The sequence below is a fragment of the Macaca mulatta genome, chromosome 1 (assembly GCF_049350105.2).
Source record: "Macaca mulatta isolate MMU2019108-1 chromosome 1, T2T-MMU8v2.0, whole genome shotgun sequence".
NCBI classification, from domain to species: Eukaryota; Metazoa; Chordata; class Mammalia; order Primates; family Cercopithecidae; genus Macaca; species Macaca mulatta.
Genome location: NC_133406.1, coordinates 198762644 through 198781513, shown reverse-complemented (window position 1 = coordinate 198781513; position 18870 = coordinate 198762644). Strand labels below are relative to the sequence as shown.

At 42.5% G+C, this 18870-nt stretch overlaps 1 protein-coding gene and 1 long non-coding RNA gene across 2 annotated transcripts in view; one reads left to right on the top strand and one right to left on the bottom strand.

Moving 5' to 3' along the window:
• HIVEP3 (HIVEP zinc finger 3) overlaps nt 1-18870 on the bottom strand; it is a 537183-nt gene that overhangs the window by 478805 nt on the left and 39508 nt on the right. The window lies entirely within an intron of this gene.
• On the top strand, nt 8806-10955 carry LOC144334038 (uncharacterized). The gene is made up of 3 exons (XR_013403400.1): nt 8806-8945; nt 9429-9551; nt 10830-10955. It is a non-coding gene; the product is annotated as an uncharacterized LOC144334038 (long non-coding RNA).

The window sequence follows — 18870 nt, the reverse complement described above, 5'->3', positions numbered from 1 at the left end:
ATGTAACAGATGAGCTTCAAAGGATAAATAGGAATTAAGTGAAGAGAAAATGGGTGTGAAGTGAGCATTCCATGTTCCAAATCAAGCACTCTGGTTCTTGACATCTTCATATCCACAGGACCAGGCCAAGGCAGATGCTAAATAAATATTTACTGATTTAAATTCTTTGAAAAGTTTTGAGTACCTTTAAGCACTTTTTCTCTGAGTGGATTCTTCAAAATAATTATTATTTTGGAAACTCTTTTCAATAATTCAAATGTACACTTATTGAAATATTATTATATAATGCAAGTCTCCTAGTGCTCAAGGCAAAAAGATGAGCAAGAATTTTCCAGGCAAAGAAGATAGAATAAGGTATTCCAAGCAAAGTAGAAACAACACACATGTGTGCGCGCACACACACACACAATTATGAAAGCAAGAAAGCACACGGTGTGGTCTGGAAATAGCATGGAATTTGGTTCTGATGAGTAAGGGACCTTGGTAAGGAACAAAGAGATCAGGGTGTATATAAGTTATCTATTACTGAATAAGAAATTACTCCCAACAACACACATTTATTATTTCACAGTCTGTGGGGTCATGAAGCCAGGCACGGCTTAGCTGGGTGTTCACTACCAGCTTCAGGGTCTCTTGCAAGGCTGCAATCAAGGCCTTGGCCCTGAGATTCTCACAAGGCCTTACCGAAGATACCTGCTAGGGCGGCAGTCATCTCAAGATTTGACTGAGGTAGGATCTGCTTCCAAGACCATTCAGTGGTTGTCGGCACTCACAGGCTGTTGGCAGGATGTAGTTCCTTGTGGGCTGTTGGGCTGAGGGGCTCAGTTCCTTGCCACGTGAGCCTCTCTGACACAGTAACTGGCTTCAGCAATGGAAAGAGAGGCAGAGGCAGAGACAGAGGCTTCTGGCAAGACAGAAATTATAGTCTTTTGTAGCCCAATTACAGAAGAGATAGCCCATCTCTTTTTCTCTCTTTTATTCATTGAAAGCAGTTCACTAGGTTCAGCCCATAGGCAAGGAATAATAGGAGTCAGGGGTCACCGGGGACCCAATGGAAGAATCGGAAGAAGAGGAGGCTAAGTAGGAGCCAGTGGCAAAAGCAGGGCAATCGGTAAGACTATCATGAGGCCCCAGTGTCAGGAGACCCTGAAAAAGAGCATCCAAGAAAGGATGGAGTCACCAGCATCAATGCTGGAGGGAGGCCTAGGAGACAACTGCAGCAGAGAAGGTCACTGAAAATGTCACTGATGCCACTGGAGGGAATTCAGTGGAGAGAGGTGGAAACCAGATTATGCGTGCAGGACAGAGGGCACGCAAGGTGAGGGGACAGATAGAAAACTAGTGTCTTCAAAGAAAGGGGCAGTCAAGGCAAGAGCTGGCATAGAGCAGCCTCTTAAGAAGAGATTCTTAGGCTGGAAGAGAGCTGGATGCGTTCACAGCAAGGAGGGCAGGGGGTGGAAGTGGAGACTGGAAAGAGCCAAAGGCACAAGAGAGAAAAAGGGCAATGTCTATTTTTGTGTAAGATTCCCAAAGAGCTCAGGCAGACTAATAACAGGAATTTAGACCTGGAAGGGACGGAGAAGACATCTGGTTTTCCTCCTCTTCCGACTCCTCAGTTACCGCTATCGGCTCTGCTCTGTGCCCATCCTAGGAGCGGTGGGCTCTCTTCCCTCCCCTTCCTGCCCAATTCCTTCCCTTCTAACACTTTCTCTAAGCTGGCTTGGCCACTCCCATGGTTTCAGCATGCTATCACACCTGGCCCCAGCTCACCTCCCCAGCTTCACATACATCCATAACCCCACTCCACCCCTTATACACACACACACACACTGTATCCTCTGGCCATTGTGAACCTTAATCATTTTTCAAAGCTGTGAAGCTCTTTGTCTCTGGTCCTTGGGATGTCCTGTGTGCTGTGCTCTCTGCTTGGAATACCCTTTTCACACCCGCTTCACACGACCAAACCTCAGCTTAGATGTAACCTCCTCCAGGAAGCCTTCCTGAACTCCTACTGTGTAATCACACAGGACAGTAAACTCTGAATTGCAGTTGCCTTTTTACTTGCTGGCCTTCTACTGGACAGAAAACTCTGTGAGAGCAGAGGCCATACCTATGGTAGTCACCATAGCTTCAGCATCTAGTACAGTGGTTGGCTCCACACACATTTATTAAAAGTAGCAGATGCTCTGGTGCATGGCCATTATCTCCACGCAACCTGCCCTTCAGGACTGAGGTGAAGGGCTGAGGTATGGAATTCTCTCCACTGCTGATGGCTCTCAGCTGAGTCCATTTCGGGCATTGCTCCGGACTGAAAGGAGCTGGCTCCCCAAGGGTCACATCCCTTCTTGAGAGCAACCATGGGTCCAATGCCTATTGGCACAGGGATGCAAGAATACAAAGACCTGGCCCTCTTGCCTCAATTTGGGACAATTATGAGGAGTCATCCAAGCTTCCAAGCCTCCTGTGGGATCAGCAGGGACCTCGCTGTGAATAACATCACAGCTCAACTGCCCCCTCTACCCAATCCTGCTTCCCTCATTCCCCCACAGATGCTGACCCAGAGAGCACTCCTCAATAAACCTCCTGCCTGCAAATCTTTATCTCAGAGTTGGTTTCCCAGGGAACCTGACCCGAGACAAGTGGATACACACAAATGAATTCGTCCAAATCACTCCCCCACAGCAGGAATGCAGCAGGAATGCCCACCACAATGTTTCCAGGCCAGGCCCTATGGTAGCAGATAGTGGGCCTTCAGGAGATATTGATTGAATGAATCAACCTGGTCATTTAGCCCTTGAATTCTTCCTGTGACTCTCAACACACACTTAATGAATCTGATTTGAATTACAGTGCTGTATTTCTTTAGAAGTACAAAAAAATTGATTTATACAATTTTTACAGTTCATTCAATTGGTCCGTTAGGATGAGTCTATCTGAGCATAGTATAGTTGAATTTTGCTGCTATTTTTAGAAAAGAAAGCATGATGTCAAGGCTGCTCTCAAAGGACCTTTCTTCAGACCAAGTAAGCCAAGACTGAAGGCAGAGGTTCCAGAACAGGTGATATGGACCAGAATGCTGGTGCTACTTACCTTGCCAGGGAGCATGTAAAGACAGTCTGTGGTGGCCAATGTCCATGGAGAGGTGTGCTTCTGGAGGACAGATCCATCTGGGAGTGAGTGAACCAGCAAAGCATGTTCAGAGATCAAGGGCCCTACTGTGGGCTCCCGAGTGGAAGCACACCCAGCCAGCACTCCCCTAACGGCAAACTGTTCTCAGCCCTGAACATGAACAGCACGTAGGAAACTCAGAAATTCATCTCAAAACTAGTGGTTTCATCCACCTGATTGATGTTCTCTTTGATCTGCCCTCTAGGTCAACCACACTATGTCTACATCTGTGATTAGAGCTATGACCCACTGAAGTCAATGGAAAAGAAAAGAGAAGATCATTTTTGGTGTCCATTCCACGTGTGACTTGAAAGTTTACCACCACTCTTGCCATACCTTTCATCTGAGGATCTCCTAAGTACATTTGCGGCGTCATTCATTAATTCCTTTCACTTCTCTCTAAAGCACTATTATTCTTCTCCTGAGACGAGTGCTTTCAGGCTCAGAAGGGATGAGCAATTGGCTCAGGTGGAGCCATTCGATGCCAGAAACACAACTCGGAACTCCCAATCCTTAGCCTGCCTTGCTGGGCTAGCTTGTTCTGGACTGCTTCCCAACTAAAGATTCACAAACCTCCTGTCTGTTCTAATTCTGCCTCTAAGAATTCACACCTGAGGGTGTGACGCCCCTTTCTTTGCCTCCTAATGTATATAACATGCAATTTCCATATCTTGCTATCTTAAAAGTAAGCATGTTATACAAATTTATAGTATTTATTTTCAAGTATGTTCTTAGATACTGCAATTCTGACTAAATCTAAAGTTATTTCTCATAGTAATTCAGAACTGCTGTTATAGCACTAGGGTCGCTGCAGATGTAATTAGTTAAGATGAGATTATACAGTAGAGTGGGTCCCTAATCCAATATGACTGGTGTCCTTATAAGAAGGGGAAATGTGAACTCAGACACACACTCAGGGAGGATGCCATGTTATGCTGCCACAGCCAAGGAATCCACAGAAGCTGGGAGGGTGGAACAGACCATCGCTTGTACCTTGAGAGGGAGCATGGCCTTGCGGACACCTTGATTTCAGACCCCTGGCCTCCAGAACTGTGCGACCATACACTGCTGTCGTTCTAAGCCACCCGGTTTGTGGTACTTTGTTCTGAAATCTGGGTGACTAATACAACAGCAGTACTCAACATATCTCTAATGTTTGCATTGTTAAAACCCTAATAGTGATCACCTGTTTATAACCAACGGTGAAAGGATGGAAGTGAGCTGAGTGGTGGGGAGAAGGAGTCAGGACCTATGAAGTGTGTTATAGCAGAGTGAGTGGACTACAGTGGAGAGAGGGAGAGAAACAAGGTAAAAACAAAAATCAGAAAGGGAGTTCAGGATAGGACTTGACAGGGCAGTAGATGAAGGGATAGGATGAGAACTATTACCTTCCACGGCTCCTCCAACTCCACAATCTAGAGGCTCCAGGTGGTTCTTCCCTTGTATGAGCTGGCACCTACTGCTACCACCAAACGAGGGAATATAGCCATCCCAGGAGAGGGGTGTGGCCCCACGTTCCCCCACCCCCCAGCTGCCTGCCTCTCAGCCTCAGGAGGTCCCACCTGCCAGCATCCGGTGGAGGGAGCAGGTGCAGGCAGAGGTGAGTGTCACATCCACCATCTCTCCTGCAGCTCCCAGACTGATTGATGATTAAACCTGAGCATGAAAGAGGAAGAGGACTAGGAAGTTCAGAAAATGTCAGACTCATTCATCAGAACATCTGCAAATAAAGCAGAGGTCTGAGGCGTAATATATTCCTTGAGAAGCTGCAACGTACAAGGACAGTGCTGTGAGAGGACGACATGCTGTGAGGCCCACAGCATAAGTGACAAATTCCATGTTTCTCTCCAACACCCACAGACACAATAGTGAGACTGGCCTGCTGTGTGTGTCCCATTGTCTGATTCCTCCAGCAATCCTGCCTTTCCCTGACCCTGCTCAGGGTAATACACCTCACGTGGATGCTTCAGCTCTACAGTCAAACTTTAGAAGCATGCAAAGATGTGAGGTCTATGAACAACACGTAACTGAGGAATCGCCTCACACAATTTCATGTCAAGGAAAAAAGAATCGATCATACCAATAGGCAATGTCTCTAATAAAAGAACTGAATAATTCCTCCTAGAAACTGTGTCTGCCAACACTTTTTATTCCTACTTTTTTTTTTTCCCCATTAAGACCCAAGTCTATGTCTTTACTTTCTGGTCTAAATTACAGAATGTATTAGTTTACAACCAAAGCTTCCCTTACTTGGCTGGTGCCTCAGCCTTTCAGGAAGGTCCTAAGGAAACCACTAGGTTGGGAGTTCTCAACCCTTGTGGATCCCCAAGCTGAGAAATACAACCCCCTCCAGTCAGCAGCTGCAGGCAACAGCTGAACTGTGCCCCCCACCCCCCAAATTCATATGTTGAAGCCCTAACCCCTAATATGACTGTCTTTGTAGATAGCGGCTTTAAAGAGGTAATTAAGGTTACATGAGGACATAAGGGTGGGTCCAGTACACTGATGTCCTCGTAAGAAGAGGAAGAGACACCAGGGTGCAGATGCACCGAGAAAAGACCACGGGAGGACACAGGAGGTGGCCATCTGCAAGCCAAAGAGAGCAGCCTCGGGAGAAACCAACTTGTAACACCTTGATCTTGGACTTCCAGCTTCCAGAACTTCGAGAAAATGGATTTCTGTTGTTTAAGCCACCCAGTCTGTGGTATTTCATTACAGCATTGCTAGCAAATGAATACCAATGGTAATTTTCAACCTTCATTCATTCACACAGCAAATGAGCATCCACTCAGTGCCAGGCACTCTTCTGGGTACCAAGAATACAGCAATACACAAAAAAGAGACAGAGCCATGGAGGAGAAGAAGCATGGGAGCCTTCCTGAAATGCAATATTAGAATATTCTGCGGGGGACAAGTAGAGTTTGAAAAGGTATGCATGCAGGATCTGGTTTAGACTTCAGGAGGCACCTTCCCAGTCCTTGCCCCTCACCCTCTGCCCCAACGATCACTGCATCAGACTGACACGTTGAGGACAGGAAGTGTGTCATCATCTTTTTAAACTGAGTCTGGGATGCAGGCAGTGTCAAGAAGGCATCCTCTCTTCCCTGTGCCAGGGACTCGATTCCCCAGCACCCCTGCTTTCACCTGAGGTTCTCAGCACAAGGCACCTGCACTGGCAACATCAGCAGCCCCCAGGAACTTGTTAGAAACACAGATTCTCAGGCCCCACTTCTACCTTCCTGGATCACAAATTCTTGGGGTCCAGCCCAAGCCTCCAAATGATTCTTAGGCAGATGAAAGTTTGAGAACCACTGTTACCCACCCTCTGGCATTCACCCTGACCCACAACCTGGTTCTCGCTGCTGTCCTCCTCCTCCTCCTCCTAACAGCAGCAATCTGCTGCTTCTGCCTTCTCTATGCCTGGCCTGGTGTGAGACACTCCACATGCTGTCTCCAAGACCATCAGCACTCACAAGGTTGAGAAAATCATCCCCATTTACTGAGGAGGAAACTGAGGTTCCAAGAGGCTTAGTCACTTGCTCACAAGCTCTCAGCTAAGTAATGGGATCTGGACTCAAAAAGGCCAAAGTGCACACTTTTTCCTCAGGCCTTTCCTATTCCACTGTCCTGTTCTCTCTCCCTATTACTGTCACTCACTCTATTTTCTTTTCTTTTTTTAACATATCATTGCACCACACGATAATCAGCTCCTGCCTGGCCTAATGGGAATCAGCTCACCTGAGCCTTTTGTGATCTCATATTCAGGGCTTAGCAAGAGCCACATTCTGAAAGTAACACTGGTTGATTTCTGCGTACTCAGAAGGCCCATTTACACTTTAACATGAGCCCTCCTTCCTTGCTGCATGGTGCACTACTAAATTCCCTATAGATACCTGGGAAAAACTGATATTCTTCCCTTCTTTATAGGAGAAAAAGTATCTACTATAAAGAAAGAAACTAAAAACAGTCTGCTACTAGTTATGGGAGCAGGAAAATGAATACTATAAAATCATATTTTCTATTGCCATTTTAGACTTGCATTTGGGGAGCAGAAGGGTCTGAATGAATGAATCCGCAGTCTGGTGAAGGTGCAATGCCTAGCAAAGAAGCAAGGCAGGGCTTTGTGTCTGCTCGAAGCAAACCTTTAAGAAACAATGGTGGTATGTATTGGAAGGATGTGGAGAAACAGGAAGCCTCTGATATTGTTGACAGTAACATAAAATGGTGCAACCACTTGGGAAAACAATTTGGCAGTTTCTTAAAAGTTAAACATAAACTTACCCTGTGACCCAGCAATTCCCTACTATCTAAGAGAAATGAAAACATGTCTACATAAAGACTTGTAATCGACTGTTTATGGTAGTATTATTCATAATAGCCAAAAGGTATAAACAGCGCAAATGTCTATCAACTAGCAAATGGATAAACAAAACAAGGGATATTCACCCAATAGAATACAGTAGGCAGTATAATGAAACATACTGATACATGCTACAATGCGATGAATTTCAAAGGCATTCTACTAAGTGAAAAAACAAAAAGAAAGAGAACCAAAGACTACTTATTATATGACTCCATTTATATGAAATGCCCAAATAAGGCAGATCTATAGCAACAAAAAGTAGACCAGTGATTGCCTGGGTCTGGGGATGGGATGAAGATTGCCTACAATTGGGCACAACAGATTTTCTGGGGATGATGTAAATATTCTAAAACTGCAATGTGTGTTGGCTGCACAACTCTTAAATCATTATATTATACAATTAAAATTGGTTAATTTTATGGTGTCAAATTATACTTCAATAAAGCTGTTTTTAAAAGGGGGAAAGGGTGTGAATGGAACCATCTGAGGGCCATGGCTTGAGCTGTTTGATTCAGAACAACCAAGGCTTATTAACCCTAACCCACATATCAGCTACAAGAAGTAGCAAGCTGTTTTCTTCTTGGATAAATCCCTTGACAGACAATTCAGAGGAACAGTCTCCTTGGAGCAGAGGTTCTGCTGCCAAGCAAATACTCCTTGAGGAATGTTAGGAGGATGGGCCTGCTGGTGTCTGGGCCAGGAGGAGAGAAAGCAAGGCAAGACCAGGGCAAGCCGTGCCCAGTAGGGCTAAAGTGGGTATCGCTGCAAGGCTGGGCAAGCTTGAGAGAGGCCTAGCTCAGAAGCACACATCAGGATTTGCTTCTGCAAAGTGTGGGTAAGCTCTGGCAAGCTGCGCCCAGGAGCAAGGAGATAAGGAAAGTCCTCCCCTTGTGAGAACAGCGAGGAGGGTGGAAAGCAAACAAGAAGAAGGAGGTACGTGGCTCCAAGGGGAGCAAGCTCTTACAGGGAGCTTGGCACCATTCACATCAGCCTGGTAAAACATCGAAATAACAACACCCAAAATAGCCCTATAGGAACCCTGTCAGAAAATAAAGGCAAGATTCCAGAAGGACTCCGCCTTCATCCCCATGGAGCTGGGAAGCAAATGGGGAAATGCAAACCCCATTTATAGGGTCACATTTGGAGAAGCCGGCTCTGTTGGGGGCAGGAGGGAGGAAGTGGTGGGGAGGCTCAGGGTGTGTCAGATCCAGCCTCCCCACCTCTGCTGAGCTGGCGGCTGGACTCAAAGCCTGCCATGTCTTCCTGCTCTGCAGTGCACTAGCTGTGTGACCCTCCGCAAACTGGGTAACCACACCACTTTCCCACCCCATCTCCTCCAAGGTAAAGTGGAGATTTTACCTGCTGCAAAAAGTTGGGTGAGGACTGATGAGAGAATGAGGGTTGATAAGAGAAGGTAAGACATTAAAAGGAAAGGAAATTGCATTTTATTTTATATATATATATATAGCTTCTCACTGCTCTCACTGGATTCATCATTCTGGGACTTTGTCTCTTCTACATACTTTTAAAGGTGAAGGAAGAGAAGGGAAAATGTGAAAGACAATATCTCAGTCTCCACTGAATGTGTGGGCACTTCGGTCACGTGGCAAGTTCAGGCCAAGGGGACAGCTGCTGAAATGTGGGGGTCCAGGGGCTGCAGAGGGGTTCTGCTGCCCAGCATTTAAAAGGAGGGGGAAGTAAATATTTCTGAGGTGAGTCAGTAAAAGTAAAGAAATGCTTACTTCTTGCAAATGAGAAGGTGGCAGATGAAAACATGAGGGAATGGGCATATATTCATCCCATTTGTAAAACATACTTCAAAGGATGTGCTTCCAACATCAATTTCTTTATCATGGTACTTTATAAGATCTCCTTGTTTGCTTTTTTTAATTAACAGCAACCATACGGCATTGAAAGTGAAGCCTTATCCATCATCCACATCAAAGGGGCTGGAAAGGTCCGAATCCACCTGAGTGACAACTAAAGTTTCGAGAATGGGAATGCAAAAGGGGATTCAGAGGTAACAAAATCCTTGTCCTTCCATTTTCTTCTTCCTCACAAACAAAAGCAGTTTAATGGCATTGATGGAACTGAGTCCCTCTCACCTTCCCCTTGCCTGCTGTTGCACTCAAAGCTTCCAGAACACACGAGCGCAGCCCTACTTTATCTTGATGAACAGCTACAGCCATGGCAGAAATCAACAGGTTTCTGGAATAAATCTGATAAATCGTGTCCTTCAAAAAGAGGAATTTATGTAATGCTTTCAGTTTTATCTTGTATGACCTACCCATCATGAAACTGGGAAACTATAATTTATTTATCCAGTGAAGACAAAATTAACAGGTCAGTGTAAATGTCAGCCTGGGGGAATTTAACAAATGTAATTCCACCGGGTCAGTTCTTGCCCAGTACTACTTAACATTTCCGTTAATTACTTACCAACAGAATTGGTGATAGAATAGGAGGTATGTTATTAAATCTGCCAATTTTTAAAAAGTTGAAATATGAATAGGTCTTGGCCAGTTGAAAGACAAGGAGGGACTATTTGGTATCCTCAAGGCTCTGCCTGGTACAGAGTAGGTGCCTAATAAATGTTAGTTGAATGAAACAAATGCCAACAAAATGAAAGTCTACTACGAGGGAGTCCCTAGAGCAGTGGTCCCCAACCTTTTTGGCACCAGGGACAACTTTTCCACAGACTGGTGGCAGGGAAATGGTTTCAGGATGAAACTGTTCCACCACAGATGATCAGGCATCAGTTCAATTCTCAAAAGGAGTGTGCAACCTAGATCCCTCACTTGCGCAGTTCACAACAGAGTTCGCACCCCTACGAGAATCTAATGCCCTGCTCATCTGACAGGAGGCAGAGCTCAGGCGGTAATGCTCGCCCACAGCTCACCAGCTGTGCAGCCCAGTTCCTAATAGGCCACAGGGCAGTAGCAGACCCCTGCCCTAGAGGAAGAAAAGGAGAATAATTAACAACAGTTTTTATTAATATCTACTATAAATTTAAAGCCCTATCAAAAATTACTTACAGCAATGAAACCATGACCGATCCAAATCAAGAAGATCTAGACATCAATAATGCACAAAAATCAAATTTAACAAGCGCAAACATAAAGTAGGGAACATACTCATAGTTCAAAACATGATCACACTGTTTGTTATCCTTTTCCTTATGTGCAGGAAGACACACACATACACATACACATGCATAAATATATATTATTTCTGGAATATAAATGAGAAGAAAAGGTATAGGGGAATAACCACCAAAGATTAACTGTCTGTCTTACAGAAAAAAGCAACCACCAATGAAGGTGCAGCTGGGTGGAGAAAAAAGAAAAACAGTCACATGTAAGCCAAACCCCTAGAGCTACAAGCCATGCACACTCCTAAGTGGCTGTCTCACCAGCAAGCAGGACGGGATGGGATGCCAGAGCTCAAAAGCCATCAGCACACCAGATCCACCTCCTTCTCAGCTGAGGGGCTCCTGGAGTTTGATTTGGTTTGTTTTTAATTAAAAAGACAGAACAAAAGAAAAAAAAATGTCCTGATGATGAGTAGCCTACTGGAAGGCTCCGTCTGCTGCCCACTGTCCATAGGCAGCAGCAGGATGTAACAAACGTACAGCCTCTCATGTACAAAAGGAGAATTCAAGTGATGCTCAGATAAACAAGTAGAACAATGACGAAAAAAAATCCATACTCATATTTTTGGAGAGAGAAAGAGACAGCATTTCACTCTGTTGCCTAGGCTGGAGTGCAATGGCACAATCTTGGCTCACTGTAACCTTGAACTCCTGAACTCAAGTGATCCTCCCTCCTCAGCCTCCTGAGTAACTGGGGCTATGAAATTATGCACTTAGCTAATGTTTAAACAAGTTCGTTTTGTAGATACAGGGTCTTGCTACATTGCCCAGGCTGGTCTTGAATTCCTGGCCTTAAGGGATTCTCCCACTCAGCCTGCCAAAGTGCTGGGATTATGGACGTGAGACACCACGCTGAGCCCATACTATGTATTTTTTGGCCAAATAATAAACCTGGATAGAACTTTTCTTGAGAAAAAAAATGAGCAAGTGGACAATACAGAAGGGCTATTCAGTAACAACATTTTGTTCTCTGAAGAATATGACCTGAATGGGGGAAAAAAGAGATCGAAACTGTCATATCAAAGTTGACATGATAGCCGTAAGGGAGAAGTGAGGAAAAAAGCAACCAACTCAGAACTCAAAGGTGCACAATAAATATCCAGAAGTGGAATTCACATTTCAGAAAGCAAAGTCTATGCAAGGAGCACTGACTTGAGAGGAGGGAAAAGCAATCACCCAGAAGGCAGAGAGAAGGGATCAAAAGTTTAAAATGTAACCCCATGGAGGACACATGGCAGAGAAGTTTCGTTTACTGTAAAAAAGCACACTGACCACTACTAGAAAGATCCGGTTTTGCTAATGGACAGATAACAGGGGGAAGGGCCACTGCTGGCCACAGGATGGAGAGTTTAGAGGTAACTCTGAGACATCATTTCATTATATATCCCACAAACCATTATGGATTGCCTTTCACATGCCAGGCACCCAGCTGGGCCCACAGAACAAAACAAATGAGGCTCCTGCCCTCTAGGGGCATATAATCTTGTAAAGGAGCAGAAAATAAACAAATAAATAAAACGATTATAAACTGTCACAGGTGCTATGTAAGAAATAAATAAGGCACCAAGTCAGAGAACCAAAAGAAAAGGACCTGCTTTAGACAGAATGGCAGGGAAGGCCCTTTCCAGGGGATGACTGATTGATTGACTGGTTGGTTGATTGATTGATTTTTCCAAGGAGACAACTTTCAAGTTGAGATATGAAGGGTGGGAAGGAGCTAGCCATGGGAAGAATGGAAAACTAATTCCAGGTTAAGGGCATGTGAACTATGCTAAGCACAGTTTGCTATGCTAAGGTGAGTTTGAGAAGAGGATGGATTATAGTGAGCAAGATGACAGTACCACAAAATGAGGCCTAAGAAGGGGGCAGGAGCCAGGTCATGTAGAATTCTCCAGGACATAGTACAGAACATGAAGAGTCTACTCTTAGTTCAGGCTGCTATAACAAATTGCCAGAGACTGGGTGGCTTATAAACAATAGAAATTATTTCTCCGAGTTGTGGAGGCTGGAAGTTCAAGATCAAAGTGCTGGCAGATCCAGCATCTGGTGAGGGCCCACTTCCTGGTTTGCAGATGACCACCTTCTTGCTGTGTCTTCACATGCCAAAGAGAGAGGAAGCAAACTCTCTTCTTATAGGTGTCTCTTCTTATAAGGCACTAATCCCATCATGAGGGCTCTGCCCTCATGACCTAATTCATTCCCAAAGGTCTTACTTCCTAATGCCATCCCATTGGGTTTAGGGTTTCAACATTCAAATTTGAAGGGACTTGACGATGCAGTTCTGCTAAATATTTCTTGTAAGTCCAGGAAAAGCTGAGTTCCTCCTATATTTTAGATATGGGGGTGAGGAAGAGCAATAGTTAGAAGGAGGAAATGCCCATTACTATCCCAGTTATCTATAAATGAGAGTGGCTCAAAGGAGGTCCTTGTCAGATGCTTGTCCATGTCTGGTTGGCTGCAGAGTAGATTTGCCTCCTAATACTGAAATTCCTAAACGTTTTGCCTGGAAAACTTTCAGTGCAGGGCTAAACTCTAAGTCTCTTCTGTGAATACAAAAGTCAGTTTTAAAAAAAAAATGACCCACTCATGTTAAACCTGTCACAGATTTAGTCAATCTATTTCAAAGTTAAGATCTTTATAGACTAGGAGGCAGCCATCTGGAAAGTTTGTGGAGCCAAGATCTAGATCCCTTATCCAATTATATGATGTGGCTCAAGTCGTGCTATCTGTACCTCAGTTTCCTCATCTTTAAAATCAAGGGAAGAGAATGTCCTGCTCTCTAAGGTCCTTTCGGAATCTAATATGTAGAAAATCTCTAAGAGATGAGAGCCTGCTTATATAACTATCTAGTTGAACGTTCAGAAGTGGAAGGAAATTTTGGTGCCAAACTAAAATAAACTGCTCAGGTTTTTCTTGCACAAGATGTAAAATATTATTTTACCAAAACATTATCATATTCATTTTCATAATTACAAGGTTTCCACGCATAACACTGAAGTTCTGTAAGTATTTGTTGAACAAGTGGTACAGCTTTACTGACATTACATTTTTGTGTTGAATAGGACATTTTTAGCATGCATGTATTAATCGCTGCCCATTTCATAAACTATTTATTAAGATACTGTCCCTCCAGCAGAGTATTAAATGAAGACTATTTATCAAATATATTTAAACATGATTTTTAAAAATATGAGTTAGTATTGGAGAGAGAAGTTTTATTCTTTAATTAAGTGGATCTCTAAGGGTAATCAATTATTCTAGATACCACTTTGTATCGTTCATATCCCTGATTGACAAATATCTGTATACTGTACTATACTGAATTCTGTCTAAAGGATTCTGAGTATCTGAGATAATAAACATTCATTTATACATTCTGCTAAATATTTATTTAGTGCCTACAATGTGCCAGACATTATTGTAGGTACCAGGAATGAGCAACGAATGAAACAATGCTTCTGCCCTCTTGAAGCTTACAAGATAGGGATAAATCTGTAACATAGAAGAATTAATATTGTTAAAATGACCATACTACCCAAAGTCCACAGACTGAATTCCTACCACAAGTCCCGTGACATTTTTCATAGAAATAGAAAAATCAATCTTAAAATTCATATGGAATCACAAAAGACCCCAAATGGACAAAGCAATCTTGAGCAAACAGAACAAAGCTGGAGGCATCACATTTTCTGATCTCAAAATCTACTATAAAGCTAGAGTAATCAAAACAGCCTGGTACTAATACAAAAACAGACACAGAGACCAATAGAATAGAATGGAGAGCCCAGAAATAAATGCATGTATTTACAGTCAGCTGATCTTTGACAAAAAATGCCAAGAACCCATATTAGGGAAGTGGTGCTGGGAAAATTGGATAGACAATTGAAATTAGACCCCGTATTAGTCCATGCTCACATTGATATTACCCAAGATTGGGTAATTTATAAAAGAAAGAGGCTTAATTGACCTACAATTCTGCATAGCTGGGAAAGCCTGAGGAAACTTACAATTATGGCGGAAGGGGAAGCAGGCACCTTCTTCACCAGGCAGCAGGAGAGAGGAAGTGCACAAAGGGAAAGAGCCTCACACTTATCAAACAACCAGATCTCGTGAGAATTCACTCACTATCACGAGAACACTATGGGGGAACCACCCCCATGATCCAATCACCTCCCTCACTCAACACGTGGGGATTACAGGTCAAGATGAGATTTGGGTGGGGAAACGGAGCCAAACCATATCAGACCCTTATCTCATCCCATATATAAAAATCAAGTCAAAATGGATTAAAGACTTAAACATAATAAACTATAAAACTACCAGAAAAAGACAAAGGAGAAAAGCTTCTTGACACTGGATTTGGTAAAGATTTCTTGGATATGACCCCAAAAGCACAGGCAACAAAAGCAAAAATAGACAAGTGAGACTGCATCACACTATAAAGCTTATGCACAGCAAAGGAAATAATCAACAGAATGAAAAAATAACCCGAACAGGAGAAAATATTTGCAAACCAATCATGTGATAATGGGTTAATATCCAAAATATATAAGAAACTCAAACCACTCAGTATTAAGAAAATAAATAACATGGGCAAAGGATCTGAAAAGGCATTTCTCAAAAGAAGACATACATATGGCCACAGATTTGTGAAAAATACTCATCACTAATCATCATGGAACTGTAAATTAAAATCGCAATTAGATATTACTTCATACCAGTTAGGATAGCTGTTATCAAAAAGATGAGAAATAACAAGTGTTAGTGAGGATGTGGTGACAAGGGAACCTTTCTACACTATCGATGGGAACGTAAGATATACAGCCATTATGAAAACCAGTACGGAAGTTCCTCAAAAAATTAAAACTAGAACTACCATATGGCCCAACAACTCCACTTGCAGGTATATATTCAAGGGAAATAAAATCAGTATGTTGAAGAGATATATGCAACTCCCATGTTCACTGCAGCATTATTTACAATAGCCAAGATATGGAATCAACCAAAGTGTCCATTAACAAATGAATGGATTAAAAGATGTAATATGTATTGGATGGAATGGAATATTATTTGGCTTTTAAAAATAAGAAAATCTATCATTTTCAAAAACACAGATGAACCTAAAGAATATTATGTTAAGCTAAATAAGTCAGGCACAGAAGGGCAAATACTGCATGATCTCACTTACATGTGGAATCTAAAAATGTCAAACTCAGAAGCAGAGAATAAAAATGGTGGTTCCCAGAGGCTGGTGGGGGATGAGTTGGAGAGATGCTGGTAAAAAGACAAAATTTCAGTTAGATAGGAAGGATGAGTTCAAGATATCTACTGTACAATATGGTGGTTATAGTTAATAACAATGTATTATATACTTAAGCATTGCTAAGAGAGTAGATGTTAAATGCTCTCACCACAAAACAAATGATAATTATGTGTGTTAATGGGTATGTTAATTAGCTTGATTTAGTTATTCCACAGTGTGTGTATATATATTTTATATATATATATATATATATATAATCTCAAAATAATTTTCTGTTCAAATTTACCTTACCTGTGTAGGCAAAACAAACAAACAAAAGCCATAGTTTATTTTAAAATCATATTAGACCAGGAGTGACCTGACGTACCCAGCAAAAGAAAAAGAAATCCTCTCTGGAGAGGAGCATGTTATCTTAGGCCTCAGATAATTCCCACAAATTATTTTTTAAGGACAACAATAGACTTAGCAAAAAAAAAAATACCCAAGCAGCCTAGGAAACAACGTAATATAAGCAGAAGCAACATCAGCAGAAACAGATAAGCCAATACAAGCAATACTGGAATTATGAAATTCATGCGATTTGGCACTACATCCCCAACCAAATCTCATGTTGAATTATAAATCCCAAAGTTGGGAAAGGGACATGATGGGAGGTAATTGGATCATGGGAACAGGGTTCCCCCATGCTGTTCTCATGACAGTGAATGAGTTCTTGCGAGATGTGATGGTTTAAAATTGTGTGGCATTTCCCCCATTGCTCTCTCTCTCTTGCTGCCATGTGAAGAAGGTGCTTGCTTTCCTTTCACCTTCCACCATGACTGTGAGTTTCCTGAGGCCTCCCGGCCACGCTTCCTGTTAAGCCTGCTGAACTGTGAGTCACTTAAACCTCTTTTCTTCATACATTACCCAGTCTCAGGTAGTTCTTCATAGCAGTGTGAAAACAGACTAATACAGAAATGCAAACCATAAAACAATCATGCTCATTATGTTCAAATAAAGTATAAGCCTATCTACACAGAACAAGGATCTGAAAATGACATCAAAGATTTGAAAAATAACCCAAGAGGCTCCAGAAATTAAAAAAAAAAAAAAAAAAAGACCAATGACTGGGTTTCACAAGAGATTAGACATTATTAGAGAGAAAATTAGTGAAAAGGCCCAAAGAAATGACCTAAAATATTTCAAAGACAGACAGTAACAGAAAATATAAAAGAAAATCTAAGATACAGAGAGGAAAAAGTCCAACATATGTTTTCTTCAGTGTATAAGAAGAGTGAGAGAATGGGCAGAAGAAATATTTTAAAAGAGAATCGCCAAGAATTTTCCAGAACAAATGAAAGATGGTGGTCATGAGTATCCAGTGAAAGGCCCAGTGAAACCCAATCACACTAAGTGGAAGAAACCCACTCCTAGACACATCACAGTGAAACTTCACAAAATTATGAAAAAAGTAACAGAAGTGAGGGGGAAAAGAAAACCAGAGAAAATTAAGATTATCTTCCAAGACTGCAGTTGTCTTCCCCGCAGAAACAATGGAGATTATAGACAATGAAATGATATCTTCAACAAATTCAAAGAAAACAATTGCCAATCTAGAATTATATTATCAGTGAAGGTGTCTTTTAAAAATGAGAGCAAATAAAGCCATTTTCAGACAAAAACTGAATTTGCTACCAGCAGACACTCTCTAAAAGAAATTCTAAAGAATTTTCTTCAAGAAGAAGAAGAAAAGTGATCCCAGATGAAAGATCTGAGATACAATAAGAAAAGCAGAAAAAGTAACAAAGATGTGGATAAATCTAAATTAACACTATTTGCATAAAACATCAAAAATGCCTTGTCAGCTAAAAAGATGATAGGAATAAAATGCATGACAACAATAATTTATGATCAGGAGGGAGGTAAATGGAGTTAAAGTGTCCTGAGATCATTGTATCATTCGGGAAGAAAATAAAGGGATTTTAATTTGAGCCTTTGATGAGTGAGACATGCCTATTGTCTCTTTTCGGGTTCATCCCTTTTTCCTTCAGCTCCATCACAGCATCAGTCCGAATCAGCTTGTAACATTAACCTCCACCAGAGGCCAAACCACACTTGCCTCTAGACAGTGAGATGTTTTGCCTTGGTTCACGTATCCTCACCTCGTCCTCTGCTCAACAAGTCACCCCAAATTTACTGGTTTAAAACAGCCATTTTATTAAGCTCCTGGATTCTGCAGGTCAGAAATTTTGGCAGAGAACAGCAGAAATAGTTTGTCTCTGTGCCACTATGTCTGGGGTCTCAGCTCGGAAAATTCAAAGAGCTGGGGGCCGGTTGCGGTGGCTCACACCTATAATCCCAGCAATCGGGAGGCTCAGATGAGAGGATCACTTGAGGCCTGGAGTCCAAGACCAGCCTGGCCCACGTATCAAGACCTTGTTCCTACTACAAAAAATAAAAAATAGCTGAGTGTGGTGGTGTGCACCTGTAGTCCTAGCTACTGGAAAAGCTAAGGTTACAGGACAGATTGAGCCCAAGAGTTTGAGTTTGCAGTGAGCTATGATCATATTACTGCACTCCAGCCTGGTTGACAGAGCAAGAACCCATCTCAAAAAAAAAAAAAAAAAAAAAAAAAAGAACTGGCAGTAACTCTAATGGCTAAGGGCTGGACTCATAGAGGGATTTCTTAACTGATATATCTGACACCGGGGCTGGGGTGGCTCAAAGGTGGGGCTCCTTTGTGCAGCTGACCAGAGCACCCATGCACAGTTTGGGTTTCTCATAGTATGGTAGCTGGATTCCAAGAGGGAGCATCCTGAGAAGAAGGATGGGAGGGGCCAGGGAATGAACACTCCAGGAGAACCAGGCCTTTCGTGTCCCAGCCCTGTGTATTAATTTCCCATACCTGCTATAACAAATTACCACAAACTTAGTGCTTTAAAACAA